Below are 20,648 nucleotides of genomic sequence, written 5' to 3'. Positions count from 1 at the left end.
AGAATTTAAGCTATATATATATATATTAGAGAACTGAATACACGCAAGAGGGTTAGGTAGCGTTGAAAAAGACCTCCAAGTGATTGTTTCTGGAAGATGTAGGGCAAGGGTGACTAACAGGGCAAGATGGCGAAGGCTTATTTGAGACGGCCCTGGTCTGTCACGGGCTGTAGTGTTGAAGAAGAGGAATTATATAACTCTTATCTAATTCGTGTAGAGAGAATGTGGATAAGTTGAAAAGGAAGACTCCTTAAGATAAACTGTCAATTATCTACTGATTTCAAGGCCAATCAAGGACGGTAGCAGTGATGATGTTCATCAAAATTATTTTAAAATCTACATTGTTAATTGGTATGCATCTGACGCTTGTGGGATATTTCCTTTCGTAGAACATTACTGCTAAGTGATTTTAGGTAATTCTCTTTAAAATAAAGGGTTATTCATAATTACCTCCGCCTGTAAACGCCATTTTTCTTTACTACGACTGGCTTCAGTGGTACATGTTACTGCCATCTACCGGCAACTGCTTAAATTAAAACTTGAATATTATCGGAATAATTTCATATGTTCTTTTTGCCATATTCGTCTTCGTTTTTTTACTATAAGGCTTCAAAACCCCGGAGGTAATTAAGAATTACCCTGTATAACCGACACTTCTAATCATTCATACGTTATACAAACAAGACTCGTTAATATCAACTCGAAGGGGGCCATGAAATTTGTCCACGTTAAAAGTAGTTCATGTTATCAATTCAGATTTTTTTTGTTGCTTTTTATGAAAACCGTACAATACGCAGACATTATATCCATTTGAGTTCTCTAAGCGTAAATTTCTAATATGAATTTTAAAATAAATAAATATTATACATCTTCCAGCAATAAATACAACTAATTGCATTAAAAAATAAAATAAAGTTATAGGGGTTATTAAGCTGAAATGAGTGGAAAAAACATTACAGGACCGAATTAAAAAAAACTGATATATTGCACCAATTATAGAGGATTACTAACAAAATAAACGGATCAATATGGGTAGTTATCTCTCCTAAAAACATGGTTACTTACAGAAACTCCCTCTTGAAGTAAAATATAACTCCATTTATATTAGAGTACAAAAAGTCTTATCTTATTTCCTGTAATTACCGCCTCTCCTCGACATATCTCCTCAACAAGTCATATAACTCTTTCGCTTTACTGCTGTAATTTTGAAAGTATTATTACTATAACAGATCTTTGAAATACCTACTCTTGTAGATATTGAAATGTCAAAGATCAGTTTTCTTTCCGTTTACAGAAGAAGTGAATTTTCTGTACATATTAAAAGAAAATTTTTTTCCAAGGGTAATGAAATTCGAGTACACGCTGAAAGATATTTCGGGATGAAAGTACTTTGATGCATTATATCTTAATACAATTGAACAGGGAATCGAAAATAAGTACACGTTGAAAGAAATTCACTTTAAGCGAGTTCACTATAACGGAATTCAACTGTATATATGTCACGGCGAAAGACCGAAATCTGTGGTTGTTTACTTTCACCGGTGAATGTCGACAAACACCAAATACGTCAGTGAAAGATCGAATATTTCATTACATTCTTGTACATTCGGACCCTCACAGGTGTATGTCGACAATCACAGATATACTTTGGTGAATGTCTGAAATATTTATTACATTCGATTTGATGTGAATTTATTCGTGAATATAATTACATTTATTCGATATTTTAACCCTACACTGATGTTTTTTTAAGATTAAGTGCCCCTGCCCGGTATACATTTGCCCGGTATACCCTACACTGATGTTTTTTTAAGGTTCAGTGCCTCTGCCCGGTATACATTTGCCTGGTATATCCTACACTGATGTTTTTTTAAGGTCAAGTGCCATTGCCCGGTATATATTTTCCCGATACTCCAAACACTGATGTTTCCTCTAATTTATCGTCAGTAAGTATTAAAATATAGAATAAATATAAATATATCAAATAAATATAATAATAATAAGGAATAAATTAATATAAATTTGGATAAAACAAATATTTCGAACATTCACCAAAGCAACTATGTGATTGTTGACATTCACCGGTGAAAGTCAGAAATAAGGGTATTTAGCAAATATTTCGGACATACACCAATAGACTACGTGCTCGTTAACATTCACCCTGAATGTCGACATTCTCCAGATTTCGGTGTTTCACCGTAACATATACATAATTAAGTAGGAGGGAAATGTTTTTCTATGATTTAGCATGCATTTATAAAAGAATTTAAGCTAAATTTCAAATTCTGTTTCATACTACCAAAGCTTATGTATTTTTTAAAATAAAGAATGGCCAACATGAGAGTTGCACTACGATATCACTTCATAGAATCTTTGATAACGTCGATCAAATTGATCCCTTCCTGTTATTTTTGTAAGTATTTTTTGATAACCGGTATCTTCCGCTCCAACGTTTCTTTCTTGGCGAAAAGCATCGCATAAGTAAACTTTATTCCCCGTAAAAACTGTCATATTGGTAGGGAAATAATGCGTATCTCAGCTACTACTCGTAACCATCCATCATTGTCAGAAGACAGTTGTGAGACTCCCAAAGAAAGTAAATGTGATACTTGAGGCATATTTCATACGTTTGATATCATAGAGAAACTGACGACTAGAAGGTTAAGGGTGACATCAAATCATCTGGACAGAGAAAGCAATGTGACATCCACTTAAGTATTGGCTTTATATTACATGTATGATTTGTAACTGTAATCAATAAGGCTTAGTAGTAACATATTCTCTCATCTTATGCTAGGAAATATTATTGTAATAGGATCTGGAAAAATATATTAATTGTTGTGACATCTATCGAGCTGGCTTTGTAAATGACCTAAAGCTAAAATCAATAATTTTTTTTATGTCGCTGACGGATAGGTATTTAGTAGAATTATTGATTTCTGCTGAAAAAACTGAGAATAGTTTTTTTTTGTTTAAAAATAAATTGGTTCAGAAAAAGTTAAATAAACTACTGTTTGTATGAGTAAATTATTGGCAAAAAATGATTGATCATAAATTTACGAACGAGACATTTTCCAAAGATCCAGATTTCTATCAGTACTCTGGAAAAAAATAATGTGTCGTTGCCACCAAAAATTGTGTTGAGATAAGCTAAGTCACATTTTTTACTTCCCTTTTCACTGTTAAGTTTTATTTACTTATTTACTCTTTTTTTTTTTTGGTTTGTTTATTTACTGACAACATATATTTTCATGATTCTTAGTATCGATTTAAGGTTTCAATGCTAAAACCTTTTGCTTAAAGAAAAACAAGCTCATTTTTAGTAATATATTCAAACTAATATACTTTATTCAGTTTTCCCTTTTTCGTTGCCTTAGAAAAAGTCACACGAGATGCTATAATTAACATCATTTCATGAACTGTTTCTGCATTAAGAGAAGTCTCCTTTTCTTTAGAGCGTGCTGCTAATTGTATGAGATTAATCATAAATAGCGAGAAGACCAAATATATTTCAGTATTAAGCTATGGAATGTCCCATGAATCCTGTCTGGAAATCGGTTGTCACACATCTCAGGTCGTTTTATTGTTACAGTTGACAATAATCCCAGCGATGGTGGTCGATACAACTCCACATCTGGCTTGTACCGACCACAGCGGTAGACGAATCATGTGTTATAGTCCCTTTGGCTGACGGCAAAGAGACTATAACACATGATAGCACATGAAAGGGACTGTGAGAGGTTCTCGTGGTCTTACTCTTCATGTAAAGTAAATGCTGGTAAGTTCCCCCAAAAAGTCCTCCACTAAGGCAAATTACTCCCAAGAATTGATCCAGGAGTTCCATTGTCTTCTGGATTGAATTTAAAATTACAAGGCAACAAAGTTGAACATTAGTAGTCGTAAACTTGAAAATTGGGTCAGCTGTTCAACGACGGTTATAAAGTAAAAAATAAAATATCATAGTCAAGAGGATTCAAAGTCTTTTAATATATGCAAATGAAGCTTTTTGTGGACTAAAATAATTTTTTAAATTCTTCTTTACTATCAAAAAATACCAAATATTTACTATATAAAACAATATTAAGCAAATAATTACCTGTAGCTCAGAAACTTGACCAAAATTGGAGAAAATAGAACAGCCATTTTTTTGAGAGAAAAGTTTTGCGACCCATTCTTGGTGGGATAGTAATTAACAATGTCTTAGAGAAGAAGATATAATTTTTATCTATATAAAATCTATTGAGAGTTAGATATTGTAAAGTTCATAAAAAAAAACTGGAGGAGCAAGTCAGTTCATAGATTTAGAATGCATAATGATTCCACATCAAAAAAAGAAAAATGTTTTTTCTATAAATCGTTATCAAGCAGAAGGCAGGATCAAAATTAAACTTAGATAGAGATAGATGGGTTGGTGGAAACTGACTTCCTTACTATCCAAGGAAAAAAAATGGTACACAAATGTCAAAAATAGAATGCAGTGAAACTGAATTCAAAAAGAGGTACTGGCTCCCTCTGGGCTATCTAGCTAAAAATGATGATGATAATTCGAACTAATTATTTCAAACAATTATTTGTCATTTTCACTTAATTACTTGCCGAATAATCTTTAGCGTAATCTTGTATGTGTACTTGTAATCTTTAATCTTTAATTTTGTATGTGTACTATAATAAGTACAGTAAAATTAAGAATATGAGTAATTAAATAAAAATTTAGACTTGAACACGGAAGTTATGACAGTTATAATTTAGAATACGATAAATCATCAATTACTGCACATTGTTGGAATCTTTTTCGCAAATTCAATTTTAACACTGCCGAAATAATTTCCACTCCTGTCACATCAACTCATTTTGATTCCCTGGAATCTTCTTTTATTCATATGAATGCTGATTCCCTTGTTAACGGCATTAGTTCTTCACGACATCTTAGAGTGTGAAAATGCATTTCATCCTTATTTGCCCCTCTCGGCCACTGTGGATTTTTTTTTATTTGATTTTTACATTTTCTTCCCTTTTGGCTACTAGGGATTTTCCAGTTTTTTTTCTTGCGTTTGTCTTCCCATTTTTCTTTGGCAACTTTACCTTTTATAATTAAAATCATTTTCGTTTCTTCTTATTCCCGTTGGCAAGTTTTGACTATGGCTCCTATTTTTTCAGAGCTTGAATCATGTGACTGTTATTTCTAATTTGTGAATTTTTGAAGGAAATGAAGTTTTTAATCGTGTAATGTAAGTAATATTTCAAATAACTCTGAAAGCAACCATAATATTAATTAAAAAATTTACCTTAATAAAAGCAATTGTAAGCACTTATACAATCTTAAATATATAATATATATCATAATGAATACAATAACAAGTTAAAAATTGAATTAATACTTCAAATAATTTTGAAAGTTGCCATAATATTAATAATTAATTTTACTGTAATAATAGTATTAGGGGGACCCGAAAGTAATGTCGTCTTGGTGCATTTGATATTTCCTATCATGGTTTTATTTTTAATCAATAATGTATTCTCCCTCGTTAGTAACAACCTTTCAATACCGGATCGAAAATGAATCGAAAAAAATTATTGGTTTTTAAGACTAACGAATATTTAATGCGCCGAAACGACATTACTTTCCTGTCCCTCTAATAATAGTAAGCATTTATACAACGTTATGTACAATATACTATATAATAATAAGTCCAATAATAAATTAGAAAAATGTAAGTAATTTTTATAATAACCTTCCCGCATTTTAAATTCCCAGAGAATTTAAAGCTCTATTATTTTTCCAAAATGACTCCAACTTAATATTTTAATAGTTTCAATTTGCTTAACGCTCTGTTCTCAAAATGCTTGCAAAAGAGATTTAAGATTTGAAAAGAGATTAATTTGCGAAAAAATATTTATAAATATTTAAGTACTTTCACAATGAAACTCTTAATCAACTCATAATTCTTTCCATCAATATTTATTTTAACTCCTACTCAGATGGTTAAATTTTCCTCTCATTTATATTTCTTACCCCGAGGGTATAATTAGCTTTCTGCATGATTGCGTAATATTGCAAGGCGGCAGTTCTCCGGTTACCCCCTATTTCATGTTTGCACAAGTGTGTTTAATTAAACCTCTTAATCACAAGAACACAGAATGAAAAAGAATCTAAGAAAGTACTCTTCTAGAAATTAATTGAATTACTGTAAAATTAATTGCTCATGCCGCATCGATATCATTATTGAAATGCGTGGGAAAAGCTACTTTCTGAAATAATCAAATAACCATAAATCAAAAGTTATCAGTTTGTCGAGAACTATACATTTGTATTAAAGAAATGCTTTGTTGAACTACGAGTTTTAACTTTTAATTTACTGCTTTCTTAAAATATTATAAATATTTATCTACATTTAAAAAAACTCAGCAATGTGACATAAAATGTTTAAGTTTAAAATTAAATTTTGTATCAAAAGAAAATTAATATAGTTTTCTTTCTAGGCCAGACACAATTTGCTTTACAATCGCCTTTTTTCTTATAAATAAATTTTTCACCTTATGCTTTTAATAAATCGAACACCAAAAATGTCTCTGACTTATGCAAATTAATAAAACTTGTAAAGTAAATTTAAATCCTGAATTAAATTCTGTTTGCATCAAATTTTTAATCCTAAATTAAATTGTGTTTGTAAAAGGTTGTTTGAAACTTTTAACTTAACAAATATATAATAATAAATATGTTTTGCTGATTTTTTGAACTTGGGTACCATTTGTGCTAACGTTTGAAAATTTGCGCCGTGGGTGAAAGGCAATTTTGGTTATCAACCCTAAAAATCATTCTTACATTTCAATTAGAACTTTTGATTAAGTCGCTTGAAGAATGGAATTTCATAGCGTTAATTTAACTATAGACAATTTTATTTTTTCAAATATTTAAAAGAAAGAATTATTGCTGTTTATAAGCTTATTATATTATTTCTATTTTATAAAAAAAGTTTATTGCACGTTCTTTAATATTTAACTATTTTTTATTAGATATAACATATCGTATAAAACTCAAACTCAATGATAAAATTGAAAGTGGTAGCGTAAATTAGCATCTCTATGTTATGAGATGGGCTTGAGCAACAGTATAATGCCACATGATGCTGAATACAGTTAGTCCTTGTTTTATGGAATGAATAACTAAGAACGTGCTTTGCTTAATCTCGTAACGTAAAACCACTTGAAAGGGTAGTAAATCATGACAAGCCACAATAAAAATGACGCCTACCGATATAATTATGTGTAAAAAGAAATTTTCCAATTTTGAATTATTGAAGTATTTTAAATAAACAATCATGTTTTCTGTTTAAGTTCGCATTTAATTTAAAATCATAAAAATTAGTTTAATTTTAAAAAAATGAAAGGTTTGTTTGATATGCTTTTTTTTTCTTTCTAATTTAGCTTATAACCTTAAAACTAAATCGTTGATAGCATCGTTTTTAGGGCACTCTAAGATCTGATGAGGTACCTCTAATTCTCTTTTTCATCTCTGATTCATCTCTTGCAGCCATTATCAGAAAGAGCTCTCTAAATGAGAGTCACTCATAAATAATTTGAATACATTTGAATTTACTTATTTGCTTTGTTAATATCTTTTATTTTGCTATTGTTTAGTTTGCTTCCTTATTCGACCTTTTCCGCCTTTGGTGTGGAGGGTTGTTTGTTGGCGAGAGAAGTTTGATGGTTCCTTAAAATTTTCTTCAACATTAAGTACGTGGAAAAAATTCCATGTCTCCCAAAAGAGATCGTAAATGGAGGAGATTGTTACACAAAGGTAGTATTTTCTGGAATTTTTACTGTATTTAAGTCTAGATTAATTTTTATATTATACTAATGAGTAACATTCCATTCCGTGCCAAGGGAAACGTTTAATCTATATGTTGTAACCATCATTAGTGCAATCACATTATTTGATAATCAATCTATTATAAAGGTTTAGGATAAAACGAATAAGTAAATAAAAAATATTTACTTGGTACTACTATACTTGGCTAACTGCCTGCTTTGATTTCAACAAGAGGGATGTGAGATGATAGTAAATATGATGGGCTGATAACTTTGCAGTATACCTTGGCTACATATCTTAGAAGAATTTTAAAGAGTGCTTAGACTTCCATGTTGTATATTCATCCCTGAGTGGAAAATTTTGCTTTTGAAAAAAAAAGAAGTTCAGGATAGCAAACAGAATATTTCGATGTCATTGAGAGGATTAAACGCTTAAAGTAGCAGTGATCTCGATACATAACTCGCGTATATTCATTGGAATTCAAACATCTTGAATTGGTGTCTTTGTGACATCCTATGGCTAAGAAAATGACCACAGAAAAGGTTATCTGAAATAAATTAGTAAATCAACAGGCAGATAGAAATTGGAAAACAAGAGCAAGATGATTTTTTTCTCTCGAAATGTTGAGAGAAAATTTCCATTCAACAGTGGTTTGATAATGCGTGAAGATTTGAAGTTTGAAGATTATGGTGATACTGATTTTGAAAATTATCACGATTGATGCAATAATATGTTTATCCTCCCGTTTTCCTTCAAAACTGAAAAAAATCAAAAACTCAGTATAAATTTCTTAGTAAAGTTTTCTTAAATTTTTCATTTTTTAATGAAGACATTAATTCTTTCTATGGCTTATTAAATATATACTTCTTCGTGAAAATGCTATGGTAATAAGTTTTGAGTGAAATATAGAAACCCCACAATTTACCCAAGAAGCACTGTTTTAGTTGTCTTACTCGCACATAACCTTTGTTTCTGCTATTAAAAGCTGTATTATTTTTCAAGCAATCTGTAAAATCCCAACCTAGAATACAATAATTTCAAATAAGATAGATTAAAATGTCAATTGATCACAATACTGACCATTAAATCATGTATTTATGAGAATTTAATTTAATAATGAAAATTCTCTATACATCGTGCCCCACCTAAATAAAACCACCTTGATTTTGTACCAAAACTTAACACAAAGAAAACTAATGAGAACCGAACATATAAATCGAAAAGGTCTGTATCTAAACTCCGATCTATTAGGAATAGCTTATTTCCTGCTCTCCTTCGAAAGGAAAAAACATCAAATGAGTAAAAAAGGGGAAAAAAAGTGCTCCTCCGAAATTAAGCAACTTCTGATTAAAGCTAATATTTTTCTGCCATACTTATATATTACTTGAAGTATATGACGGTGTGTACCATTTACTAATCCGTAGAGGACATTAGCATTAATATTATTCCAGGTTTCAATGTTCGAATTCCAGATAAAACTGAAAAAAAAAAACATTTTTGCATATGTATAGTGTAGTACTACTCAGGTTATCCCCCATGTTTTCTTGGAGATATAGGTCAAGTAAAGGAGAAAATGATTCATTGAATTCACTAAAAACTGAAAGAGTAATCCTAATCCTTTTATGTTATACTCTCCTTTGTTCATGGATAGTTTTTAAAAATTTTTTCCATCACAAATTTCTTGTTGGATAGATAAAACAATTAGAAAATGAGAAAATCCTCTCCAAATGAACAGCACTGAGGAGTTTCGTAAATGCTTTGGAGAGGCTTCAGCTATGGTAGAAAACTTAATATGGTCTATCTCTCGGGACGCATAAATACTACCGTTTATTAAAAAGCGCTAGAAATTTATTCATTGAAATTTAAAGAGACAATTGTTCCCCGAAGTAAGATTTTACAGCAAGATAATGCCCTCATTTGCATTGAAATTCTTTAAAGTGGTTTTAGGATAATAGGATGCGTGTCACGAATATCATGCTCTTTCTCGTGACATCAATCCCCCCCCCAAAAAAAAACGAAAAGGGGTATATATACAGACTATACTCAGTAAGGCTGTACATGCAAAAAAATGCAGTTTCAGTCTGTTGCAAAACTGAAGCCTCCGTCATTAACATGATATTAAACCTATTTGCTCTTCTTTACGTTTTCCGCCCTGACTGGCGCTAAAAAACGCGCGAAGAGGGATAACAAAAATTCAGAGTAGTTTATTTTTCAAAAAGTGACACGAGATGAATTACTAGAAGAAATGTGTAATATTTACATGTCTTTTGGTTTTTAGATTGGTTTTTAGCACCCCCCATGCCAATACTTACTATTGTTTGCAAATTTACTATATGGCTTGCTTCCGCAAATGTTTCAGAGATTTTATGCATTAAAGCTCTTGAACAGTTGTAAATATATCCTCCGATATGTTTTGCTCATCTTTATTGTTTTCATCACTATCATCGAGAGATACATTGCATCAGATATGGAAAGAATTGAAAAGTAAGGAGACGTGTGTTGCAGTCACTATACGCCTCATCGACTACGAAAAGATCTTCAGATAAGTAATTTTTTCCCGAATGGCCAAAATTCTCCCATTGGATACCGTCAAGCAATTAACCCGGAAAGAATTATTAAACATATTTGTGATAAATTTTAGTTTACATTGTCCGACGTTGTAGAAATAAAATCCAGAGCTATTTTGCTGTAAATTTATTTTTGCTGTAGAAGCATCTTGAAGGTCATCTGCGTCAGGAAAAAAATGATTACTTAACCAGCTGCTTATTGCATTGTTTATTAAATGTTTGAATGATTCAAAAATTAAAAGGTTGAAGTTTGCAGTAATAAGTCCCACTCGTAAATTTTACAATTTAAACTACCATACTTCCTTTAACTACCACTTCCCATGCTTTGCACAACCCAGCGCCCCTTTAATTTTAATTCGAGGGAGAAATCCAGTCTCACAGACAAAAGGATAATAAGATAGACAAGAAAGAATGTCAAAAAAAGCTGCAAACGGTTACTAAACTATTCTTTTGAAGAAAAAAAATGAAAACTCAGAAAAAAAATTACGGATTTTGTAGAGAAAAAATAATTTTAATCTGTAAGAAAAATGTATAAAGTGGGATTTTCTTAAAAAGGGTAATGTAAAATCCAGAATAATTTAACATTATCGGTAGAATCTATTTTCAAGGAACATAGATTCTACCGATCTACGTCATCAACATAGATTCCACGTCATTTTCTGCTTGTTCTTTCGTTGAAGAAAGAACAAGCAGAAAATGACGTAGGAAGCGGTCTGTACAAAAATTATGTACCCAGGTAAATACAAAGCGGAGAACGTAAAACCGGTATTCCAACTGTATTTGTTTCTCATTGGCTTCTTTTACTTCCTTGCTCAGGGCATAAAATGTGATTTTATTTAAGTATGATTCTCTGTTCATAACTATTGAATGATTTTACCATATTTTTCACTAGCTAAAGGAAAAATAGCTTTTTTATTCTATGAAAAACTCTGTTTTCGAAATAGCAAAATTTATGGTGAAAAAATTAAAAACAAAAAATTTTTGAAAAATTTGCATGGGTGAAGGAAGCTATTTTTCTTTTACCTCTTCATAAAATCACGTATCTTTGTTTTGTCATAAAAAAATTACGAGGTTCACAGTTTCTAAATTGTATTTCCTTCAAAAAAGGCGTCCAATGAAACCAAAATTGGCTTTTTATACTCAGTCCTGGATGTAAGGTTATAGTATTTTTAAAACCTATATTTTTCATTGAGGTGGATTTTTTTTCAAGAAAAATATACCCTTCACAAACTGGTTGTTCATTTTAGTTTACGAGCTTTCGCTGTGTAAATGTCAAACGAAGATAACATTATTTTTTTGTATAGAATCATCTCGAGAAATGAGTGCCAGAACGAAAATATAAAAATATGCCCATTTTGAGTTTGTTAAAACTGGTGTCATTTTATAGAACTTCTTGAAAAACTATATAATGGCATCAAACTTAACCCCCTTTCGTGATATCTAAGATTGAGATGACTTCGAAGGATTTGGATGCAGTTTTCAAAAAGAGTACTAAAATGTAAGGGTTGCATTCGAAATTCGGAAAATAGCCCCCTCCCAGCTCACCCCAATCGGGGAAGTCGAGGGTACAAAATTGGCTTCTTTGAGTGAAGCTTTTCAAAATGTGCAGTTTGAAATTTATGATCCGATGGGTATTTCAGGAGACATTTTGTCTTTTTCATGCACTTTGCACTCCATATCATTAAAAATTATATTACTTAGACAGAATAAAATAATAGAATAAAAATATCAAGAAATCCATTCCAAATAGTTTGTTATTTTCATCCATTTTGGACTGACAAAATCAAATGATTCAATAAAAGTGTCAAAGATTTCATTCAAATATTACTTTCAAACGTTTTAAGGAAATTTTCAAAATATAATTTAAAATTATTTTCATTCACATTTATATATATATATATATATATATATATAGCATGATTAATAANATATATATATATAGATATATATATATATATTCACACACAAAATTTCGGAGAAGTACCACTAACAAATCACTCAACATTAAGAATTATTTATTTAAGTAAATATCTGAGATTTAGAATATAATTTTCTGAATTTTGATTGATTACATGAAGATTATTTAGTTTCCGCAAATGAAGTTATGTCTTGACATCAATGGATATTTTGAAATTCATTGGTGTAAGGAACATTGTAATGCTAATAACCCTTAATGGCGATCGATTTTTCATCCAAAATCCATCAACGATGTCACATTATTACTAATTTTATTCTGTCGTGTGAATTACAAAAGATGCCCAAAGGTAAAATTTTTGCTTACTGTATTTTTTGAACAACAATAGATTTTAATTAATGAGAAATTGACGAGCATTTATTAATATGCATAGGTTTTAAAAATGTTATTTTATTAAGTAATATGAAATATGCTACATAAATCTAAAATTACTTTTTGACTTGTGTATTATTGATTTGAGATTTTACATATTTGTGATAACATATTGTGTTATTGTCTTCTTACTATAGTCTATTAAAGTACGAAAAACTTAAAAGTTGATTTAAAAACAAGGAGATAATTCAGTGATGTTTCTGGACGAATTAACCTCGGTGAAAGAATGTTGAGTTTTGCAGGTGTGGTATATGTATGTCCCTCAAAATATCAGTTTGGCGTTGGACCATAAAATCGATACCTTGAACTATAATACTGTTCAACATTGATTGCGTTTTTAATTGGACATGTTCCAGTTAAATTTGAACCATCTTGTTCTATTGTTATAGTACAGTTTATGAAGGTAGATAATATGGTTAAATTTAGAACAATATTAAGGATGACACATAAATTAAACAATATTATATGCTGAGAATTTATCCATTATTATCCTTCTACTTAGAATATTTTGTTAGGTATTGTACACCAAAAGAAGTGCACGAATCAATAAACTAACATTTGTCAATATCACAACCTTAATTCCTCATTACTACTTCAAACCATTGCTGACTAATAAAATGGAAAATTTAAACAAGTCCCAAATTTTAAGCCCAGCTATTTGTAAAGCTTTTGGTTTTAAATTTTGTTTTACAATTTTTTTAATGGAGACTCAAACGTTTTAAGTAAATAAAATACATTCTTAATCTAATTTTCACAATACTTTACTTCTTTCTCTTTTTTTTCTACTTGCCGCAAAACTTTTTTGGAATTTTAGCGTCAAAACCATATTTTATAAATACAATTCCTGCTTGAGACAGCATAAAAACAATGTTGGCATTCCTTACCAGTTAATATTTGTCTAGGGAATAGTAAAAATATAGCTAGATATTGCGTTTTATTGCTCTTCCGTGGCCAGAAAATATGGATTAAGAAAAAGAAGCCGATACCAGGAGCCGATATCACAATTTTGCGTGAAATTCGACTTAAAAAAATCTAAGAAGTATATAAATATGAAATTTCGTAAGATTCGTGATGAAATAGAATTGCATTTTTAATACCTAAGAATACGTCTGAATTCTCATAAAATGATTAAAAAATGTTCATGTTTGTTTCATTATTCACGTCTTAAATTTTGTTTTTGGTTAAGTGTATGGTGTTATTTTCAGATATATAATAAATTCTACACTTTTAAAAGAAATGAAAAAATAAATCTATATAAGGATTGTTTCACCTAGTGATGCCACTATAAGATATTTTATATTATCTAACTATTAAACTTCCTTTATTTCATAAACTTAATTATTCCTAATCCATCTTTAAATAAACAAATTACGTAATTGATTTTACTTTTATAAAGAGCGAGTGCAAATACATTTGTTCTCAACAAATATAACGGCTATTTTTTTATTTCAATGTAAGTGTGTAACCAATTATTATTCAATGTCACGACAACCAAACATCAAAATCTATTTTTAACCTTTCTTTCTTCTCCCATATTGAACATTGACATATACGATATTAGGTTTACTTTTATTCTAATGGTACATTTGGCCTTAAATCTTCAGCCAAATTTTGAAATATTAATAAGAGATATCCAAAGGTTGGCTATATTGTCTTTTCTTTTGCCAGTATCCTTTTTCGATAATGGGCCTATTATAATTCATCCCCCCCCGTATTACAAAGCGTTGATTAAATACGACTTTTAATTTGGCTTTTGATTAGGCAGATTGTGTGGGATTTATGTCCCTAGGCCTGCTCTAAACTGTAACTTTAAGGGAGCATAATTTACCCCAAAGGCAATTTTTACCCTTTCCTTGATTTTCAACCCATGATCTTTAATTTAAGGCAGTTTAGTTTCGTTTTAATAGATGTGTGCTCTCTTTGTTAAAAAAAATATTGACAAAGAAACAAGCACACTTTTAAGTAGAGTTATTAGAGCTAAACCATTCTGACCTTTTTCGATGTACCTTTCCTTAGAAACTACTTATGATATGGCTTTGAAATTTTTTGGGGATATTTGAGTTATTATCAGTTGTATGTGATAATGTTCTAGCTTTAAGAGGGATACGTTTTGAGTAAACAAATATTTTTGCTCAAAAATGGCGAAACTCATAAAAAAATTTTAAGTTTTCAGCTCATAATTTTTTTAAAACAATTTCCACCGAAGATATGCATTAACAGTTATCACAATATAGAAATAGAAATATTTTTTTTTCTAATGAGCTGCACAATTGGTCTTGCCGATGAGCAGACCTAGAGCATTCTTCAGAGGTTGTATCCACTCTTTCAGGACCACCGCAATGGGTGAGATACCGTTGGTCATGTTAATTTGGACGTCTAGTTTCTGCCACACTAGATGGCAGCACCGAGACTCTGTTTGGAAAGTATAAATACGTATATGTAAATATTCTGCAAAAAAAAAAGCTTAAGCAATATCTTTTTTAGATGCTGATCTGTTTAGCATTATTGGTAAATACCCTACAGACTCCCCTTAAGGAGTAATTTTCGAATGAAATTAAAATTCCACAAAGTTAATTATATAATAATAAAAATACGCAATACTCTCATGTTTGCAATACATCATGTCTCATGTAGGAATTTAATCGTTGACCAAGTTTCAACTATAGATATTTTTTTGTCATTATTTCGGTTTGGTCAGAAAAATGTACTCTTAGTACTTGTTGGATTTTATACGGCTTCAGCTCAACAACACGAGTCTTTGCTTCGACACGATAAATATTTCATTCAAAAACAAATGCTCTTCAATTTAATTTTCACAATTACTGTCATTATACAACATATTATGGAAATGAATTTCAGACACTAACGTTCATCTTGCTACTCTAGCCATTTTAAACACGACCCAATTATGTAATTAATTTTTGACTTTCATTTTAGGACAAACATTTTTTCGTCGAGTCAAATTAATTATCATTTAAGTTACCCCACCTTCAAAAAGAAGAAAAATTCCCCGGACATTCAAAATCAACTTCACCGAAATTCATTTTGTCTAAAGTAAGTAGTTATAATGGGATTTACAATTACATAGAAGAAGAGGCACATGAAATGTAAACAGCATTAAATAAATGTTGAAATTGAAAGCATATTATAAAATTTTTATTACAATTTTACTAATGATTTGTATATACTTAATAAATAAAATTTATGAAAAAAAATATTTTGGGAAAAAAAATATTTTATGAAAAAAAATATTTTGGTAATTAGTTATGTTTAATCAATAGAACCCTTTTATTTTTAATGAAACAGAAGCGGATATTTTGAAGGCAAAGCAAGCAGGGGGTGCATTCTCCCAGTTAAGAAAATTAAAATAATAAAATACTACGACACCATTTTTAGCTGTATCAATATTCTCCTGTTTCAATGCTGGCAGATAAATTATTAACTGTGTTTCATGTATTTCAATTTAAGTTAAAAAAAAAAAATATTAAAAATTAATTTTTTACCCATACCATTTTTATCAATGATAAATATTTGATCAAAGACGGGAAATTTCCAATCAAATATATATAATAAGAGATCATTAATAAAAAGCTTTATAGATTTTTATGTCAAATCCCATAAGAAAAAGCTTTCTATATTCATTTTAAAAACTGCAAATGTGTATTTGAAAAAAGTTCACGTACGTTTCTTTTATAAAATGACAGATGAGAATCGTGCAGAAGTAAAAGATTACTTGGCGAAATACTCATAAGGAAGTAAGTTTATCTTTTTAAAAAAAATAATAAAAATATGGACATATGTTTCTAAAGAGATAAAATTTTTAAACTTTTATCAAGTGAATCTTAGTTTCTTTTCCTTAAATAATATACGCATATCAAAAAATCGAGCAAGTATAATATATATTTTACAAATATTAAAATAAAAGTTATTTTTTCCGAAATACATACTTTTAGAATTTCCCAAATTTTTTAACTCTTTAACTGCAGGATGTTTTTTAAGAAAATAAGACACCAGAATTGTCCAAATTATTTTGGTTTGGACCAAGTAGAACAATTTACTTAAATGAATTTGTACATTACTTTATTTGTTTTGTGGTTAGCTTTGAAAACCACAGCCCTTCAAAGAATTAAATGAATTAAAATATAATCATGATTTTTAGGTGTGGAAAAAAAATTTGCCTTAACTAGAATCAAATCCAAGCAAATTTTTTAAATAAAACTCCTAAACAATTGTAATTATAAAGTATAATATATTATACTCTTATATTTTACTATATTTTAAATATTTTATAAAATATTCCTGCCAGCAAGAAGTTTTTTGCTTGACCTATTGGTGGGGCAATATGTGATGTTCCGTTCACTGATCTCCAACTTTCCTTGCAATGCACGAAATTTTATCTTAAAATAATACACCTTGATAACATATTTATTAACTCTATCGATTTAAGGTGTTTAAGATAAATATCTGCATAAAATTATTATTAAAATTTGGTAAAAAAGTATTTTGGAAAATAATTTTTATGCCACTGAAATTTATAAAAATAATAATTAATTAATACTAATGATTTTTGAGTACTAATAATTAATGAATGCTAATAAATAATTAATAATAATTAATTTTAATACTAATGAAATGAAATAATTTTAATATCAATGAATTGTAATAATTTTAATACTAATGAATAATTTTAACACTAATGAAAGCGAAATTACAGAAAGTAGAAAATGATTTTGATTTCAATTCAAGGCGGAAAATCTCAGTGTGAAACTTGTGAAAGTGGAACTAGGAGCGCCATCTCTTAGCTATTCAGAAAAACAAAAATAATCATGGTTTTTCAAGAGACGTGTCAGTGAAGACTAATTCAATTTCAATGATGCAACGACCATGCGGGTTCAAAAACGCCAAACGTATGAGATACGAGGCAGACAGAGAATGGAGTAAAGATGGTTAAGCGGAAAAATAGTAGAATAACTTCTTAGAATCAGTTAGCGACTGAAAAGTAAACTTTAAACAAAAATTGCACAGGTTTTGTATGATACCAATATTTATTGACACAACTATACAATCCGGATTCGAAAAAAATTAATAACACATATTTAACATTACAAATAAAAGCTGTCAGATTAGAGAAATCCTGTGAAGCCCCTAATGCACAAGTTTTCTTTAAACTGAGCTTGCAAAATAAAAATTTAAATTGTAGGTATTTTATTGCAATGAATTATTGATAAACAATAATTATCAAAATACAATTGAAATAAAAATCATTTTTTTAACAAATAATTTAATTTAATATTATAATAATTATAATAATTTATAATAATTAGCATTTAATGTTTATCATCTTGCAAAAAATATGTATCTTTTCTTACCTTTTGTTTTATAAGTTTTTTGAACATTTCACAATAAATAAATAATAACGTTTAAGAGTGAATGATTAGTTCCATTAATTATTATGTATATGATATACATAAAAAGTTGCTAAACATAAAAAATTAAAAGAAGTACAATATTTTCGTGCTCAAGAGTCAAAGACCAGATTATAATTTGAATTGAACTAAAATTATTTTTAATAAATATAAGTTTAAAATTATTAATTTTATAATTATTCTTTTTGCATTAATGAGACTTTCGAAATGAGGGAAACGTTTATTTTTTATTTTTTTAAGTTGAAGAGTGAAAAAAAAATTTCGGAAGAAGAAAGATTATCTAGTAAAATTAAGTCTTCATTACTATTTAATAAATCAGCTATATATGACCTGTTAGCTAATAATAATCGAAATGGATATGATTTAAAATGTAAACCTAAAGCGGGGTAGCCATTAAAACCAACGGAAGAAGAAAAGCGTATTATAGAAATCAAATTACCGCAGAACGTCTAGGAAACTGCAACTCAGCCAGAAATAGAGTTATACAAAGAAATCATTTTAAATATTGGTCGTCGTACTGTTGCAAAATGTTTATATAATGGAAGTTTTGCATAGATGAATAACCCCAAATCTATAATAAGTGAAAAAAACTAAATGTTAGATTACAGTTTACCTTAGAAGACTTGAATTTTGTGAATGGTGCACTAAGCGAAGAAGAATATTAAATGACCAACAAAAGCAAGAAATAATATTAAATTAGAACTTTTAACTACAATGTTGATTTTGATGTCTAAAAAATATTAATAAAAAATATCAAATTCTTACTGGCAAAAATGATGAAGGGATTATTATGATTCGTTGTGACTCTCGTAAATAAGACCCAGGCCATTAGGGCAAAATGTTGGCACTATGGATCATTTTATGTGTATTATATTCTCCAAAACAAGTTCCTAGCGCATGCAAACTATGTAGCCAAGAAATATGCATTTCAACAATTTTTTCAAAGACCCGGGTTACACCTCATAAAGCGAGTGAATCAATGATTTGCATGCAAAAACATTGATGTTTTGTAGAGGCAAAGTCCATCTGCAGACCTAAATCTCATTTAATTTTATTTAAATTTTTAAGTATATAAATCTTTATGAATGTACTAAGAAATGAGTGATAATGTGATATTGTTTCAATTTCATTTTTATAGATAAAATCATAATTGTTTTTCACTCATTTAAACTTTGAAAAAATTTGAGAAATATAAAAATAATCTGGCCGGAGACGTTTGAACGCAAGTGTATATATTCATTTAAGCAAACTAATGGAAGCTTAATGAGTTTTTTAATGTAATTTAATAATTTTCTTTATTATATATATATATAACAACTTAAGCGTTATGATATATTTACTTTTGTGAAAAGTGTCTGCTTTATTATATAATAGCTCTTTAAAAAATTTTTTTGGAGTGTGGCTATTATAATTTACATTATAATTGTTATGAATGAAATGATACAAGGAAGTTGTAGTTAGAACCAGTTAGTTCCTTAAAAATGAATTAACCCTCTCCTGCATGAATTTTTATTTTAGTAACGAAAGTATAAAGATGTGCTACTATCTCCTTTAGTATCTCAGGTGTGTGCTGCCATAGTTTACTTTTGGCAATTTTTATCCTTTATAGTCAAACATTGGTGGGTGTCTTCATGTCCATCTGAGAAAAGATGCTTTGGTTGTATATTTTATCAACATAATTTTAATCAGGGAAAAACTTAATATTCAAACTTCATTTATAAGGTATAAGAAGACATAAAATGATACCAACCCTTCCAGTATTGTAATATATCCATCAAAATTAATTAATAAATTATAAAATTTTCAACATTTCTGGAATCCTCAATTAACTTCCAAAGAGTCAAAAGGGTTCCAAAAGTCCTTCATTGACTTCCAAACTCTTTTAACTCCCTTGTACGGCCTGCCTTCTGATGTGGAGTGTTCAAGAACTGTTTGGAGTCTCCTAATGAATACATGTAAGTACAACACAATCTGAATAGCAATATGAAGCAAAAATATAATTGTCTTCATATGCGACCCATATGCATGAGAGGGTTTAATTTATGAAGAAAAAAAAATTGGAGACATACATAAATTTATAAGAAGTAAATACACAGCGTTTAATAGATATCTAATTAGATCACGTGTCATATTTATGTCTAGAACTACACATTGAACACTAAGATATTTTTACAACATTCACGATGTATCCAATTTGTAAGAAAGTTCAGAAAATCTTGTCCTCATTTGTGCCTCATACAACAAAACTCAAACACATAAATATTTATATATATATATATGTAAATTCATGGTTAAAATACACGTTAATATCACATATTATTTGTATACTTTTTTATTCTTGTGGCAAATTATTTATATGCCTTCATGTTGTAAAATATAAATTATCCTTTTCTGATGAGCTTTAAACACTGGATTTCAATTAGAGAGAAACTCCAGACATTGTGCCCAAGTCATAAAAAGTCATTCTATGCAAATGATATTTAAGTTCTTCAGTTGTG

The 20,648-nt window shown here is 29.4% G+C and overlaps 1 long non-coding RNA gene across 1 annotated transcript in view; it reads left to right on the top strand.

Moving 5' to 3' along the window:
* LOC107446626 (uncharacterized) overlaps nucleotides 1-15,987 on the top strand; it is a 65,071-nt gene extending 49,084 nt beyond the window's left edge. Inside the window, exons 2-3 of the long non-coding RNA XR_001584409.3 lie at nucleotides 7,639-7,798; nucleotides 15,662-15,987. This is a non-coding gene — a long non-coding RNA (uncharacterized lncRNA). The remainder of the gene's footprint in view (nucleotides 1-7,638; nucleotides 7,799-15,661) is intronic.
* Nucleotides 15,988-20,648: the final 4,661 nt, after the last annotated feature.

Source organism: Parasteatoda tepidariorum, chromosome 2 (genome assembly GCF_043381705.1).
Source record: "Parasteatoda tepidariorum isolate YZ-2023 chromosome 2, CAS_Ptep_4.0, whole genome shotgun sequence".
NCBI classification, from domain to species: domain Eukaryota; kingdom Metazoa; phylum Arthropoda; class Arachnida; order Araneae; family Theridiidae; genus Parasteatoda; species Parasteatoda tepidariorum.
The sequence above is the reverse complement of the archived record's forward strand: the minus strand, read 5'-3'. Positions and strand labels throughout refer to the sequence as shown.